Source organism: Marmota marmota, unplaced genomic scaffold (assembly GCF_001458135.2).
Source record: "Marmota marmota marmota unplaced genomic scaffold, marMar, whole genome shotgun sequence".
Lineage (NCBI taxonomy): Eukaryota > Metazoa > Chordata > Mammalia > Rodentia > Sciuridae > Marmota > Marmota marmota.
In genome coordinates, this window is record NW_026004834.1 from 767,552 (window position 1) to 770,674 (window position 3,123).

A 3,123-nucleotide genomic window follows, 5' to 3' on the forward strand; every position below is an offset into this window, starting at 1 on the left:
TTGCATATGGTTATCTTGTGACTACGGAAAATTCAAAGAATGAATGAGAGACATGCTAGTCACACGTGCCTGCATGAGAGGTAGAATGAGCAGAGGCTTCTGCTAAGATTTTGCACAAGCTTCTGACTCATTAAATCTCTAGGATGTTAATTTTACAATTTCTACAAGTGATGTTTAAAATTATACCTCTTTTGTACTTAACAGTTGCTGAAAAGTGCTTAAAGAATTCTAGGTGCTTCCCAGTTTGACCCATGGATGATTGTTTGACAGAATCTACTCCCATGCTCTGCCATCTGTGTCCTCAGCCACAGGCAGCTAGGCGAGGCTTCCCAAGACCTTTAATTACTGCAGCAACACTGTCTTGAAAATATGTTGCAATTTTGTTTATGATTAAATATGAAGACTTTTTTTTAATGCCACAGTCCAGTGACTCAAGAGACTCTCCAGGGGAAAAGAAGACAAGTTCCTCTTGAAGACAAGCTTTCTGGATCGAGTCCCTAAACATTGAAGTGTTAAAAAGAGGGGCATCCTACATGGTAAATTCCACAGGACAAGCTACATAAGTTAATTAAAGCAATGTCTGAGAAAAAGCTTGTTATTTTCCCCCTTTGTATTTAAAAAGGGATGCTAGAGGCCCAAAGAGCCAGGGATTGCCACTGGATAAGACAATAGAGAGCTACTTGGCACTCAAGGCATTCCAGGAGGTGCATAATGACAGACAGTTATGCTCCAAGACACAGGGACCAGCAGGTTTTCTATAACTGTTTGTTGCATTTTTATAGATAGTGAAAATTTGGGTGTTAACAATTATGACACTAAACCTATAGCCATTTGGAGCCTATTAGTTACGCTTGTTCAAGTAGGTGAAATTGAATTTTCCCAGTATCAAAAATACTTGCTTTGACAAAAGTGGAAAACTGTAATCCTTTGGTCACAGCCCAGCAGCAGATGGAGCCTAGCTTAGAAAGTCCTGCTACAAAGCCAATGACGTGGTGGCCTATGGTTGGTGGATGAGAGCACAGGAAAGGGGAGCTGCCAGCACCACTGTGCCACCTCTCTGGTCAGCATGGGCTGGGAAGAAGCAAAAAGGTTCTGGAATCACCAGACCTATGCACAAGAGCTCAGTTCCTCCCCTATTAAGCTGCTATAACCAAGGGAGAGAAAGTAGTGTTTTCTCAATTATTCAGAGACAAAGAGCTTTGGAGAGGGGCTAGAGGTGACCCCAGGGAGCCTCCTGAGTAATGGACAACTTCAGAAAATTTGAAAGGACAAATAAATAACATTTTCTCTATTGCTTTGGAGAGCTCAGTCCAGAGGCAAAGCTCCGCTGGGAAAAATGGTGTCAGAGCTTGGAAGGCAAATAAAAATCTCTGAAAGACCAGGAGCCAGGAATAGCGCCTGCCCTCCCTGGGAATTGCCATCACAAAGAGATGCAGCAATCTCCCACCAAGCCGCTTGGGTTCATGTCCAGCTCCACACTTTGCAACCGAGGAACTGGGCCAAATATTTGAGAGATCATGCCCCAGAGACTCATCTGGAAAATGAGGCTAATGCAATAGTTACTGCCTACGTTTGCCAACTGTGTTTATAATTATATACAAGGACATGATTTTTTTTAATGTCACTGTCCAGTGATTCAAAAGACTAGATGATCAATAAGTTAAGACAAATAGAATCCTAGAAAGAGGCACATGGTCAGCCTTGGGAAAGTCCCAGATTTCTCACTCCTGGTCCCATAGCACTCCCAAAGGTGACAGAATCACCCAGAAAGAGGCAGGAAGCCCATCGCAGAAGACTTGGGGAGGCCTGATAGATGAGCCCATCTCTTCTATCTTTTGTAATCTGAGCAGCTGCTGAGCTGGGAGATGAACAGAGGGCCATTAGCAGAAAACTCCATCTTCTCAGATAATGCCAACCCAATGTGGAGTCAGAAGACATTATTCAACATAAACGCTTCCCATCTAATCTGCTGAGCAGCTGCACCACGGGAGAAGGGATTCTGCCCTGGTCCCCACTTGTGTCTGCCTTGAAATTCACCCCCAAGGCAGCCAGCCATCCTCCCCTCATGGTGCCCCCTTGCTGGGGATTCATCCCCTCAAGACACTTAATTTCTTGAGCAAATAATGGTTCCCAAAACTCAGGAGAGAAAACACTTCACTTCTGCCATGTTAGCGGACTTCTCTCTTTTACTCCTGAAGTGTTTACAGGCACCTCTCTTTTATAGACTCTCTGATAGCACTAGTTGTGGAAATGGTGTCATCAAAGTGAATCACAGTTCTGCAAATGGCTTCATGGCAAGTCTGGAAACCATAAATCTTGAGTCCCGCTTCCTGATGGGAGCAATGCTCCTGGCTGACTGTTCCCTGCAGCTTGGGTCTTTCCCTGTGCCCGGCTCCTTTGGTTTCAGGCACAGTCATCACGTTCCCTAAGCCCTTCCACTGGAGCAGGAAACACAACGACTGCATGGGTCTCCTCTCTGAGGCTCTGTCCACCTCCCTCTGCATCGGTGTCCATCCTGACCCACTTCCTTCCAGGTGGGGAATCTGAACCCTTTGCATAAACTCTTGGGAGTAAGTGCAGGGCTGGGTGCAGACCAGCAAATCCATGCCTAGGGCTGAAGGTGTATTGGAAAAGAACATTTATGACACTGCTGGGGGCATTATTAGGGATGCATTTCCCTTGTAGAAGTCACAGACAGGCCCTGGTGCCTGGAGCAGAGGAGGAGGCCATAGTTATTCACTGGTTATTCCTAGGGACGTAGGTTTGCTCTTAGAAATAGATGATTATATTTATTGCTGGACGGATGAGAGAAAGGATGCAGGAAAAGAAAAAGGAAAATAAAAATAACGACAGCGTGAGCTAGAGCACAGGAATGGCAGCCACAGGGAAATAGGACTGTAACACATCAAAAAAATAAATAAAAAGAGGGGGAGGCATTCATTTCTTTTCTAATAGCTATGAAAGAGGCTGTTGGTCCTGGAGACAGCATTCTGTGGTGGAGCATGGAGACAGTTCCTCCATTCAAAATGCAGCTGCAGGCAGATTAGGGATAATTCCATATGGATGATTTCCAAGCTTATCACCACCAGGGGATGTTCCAAAAAATGATTTGTGTCCAGGGTT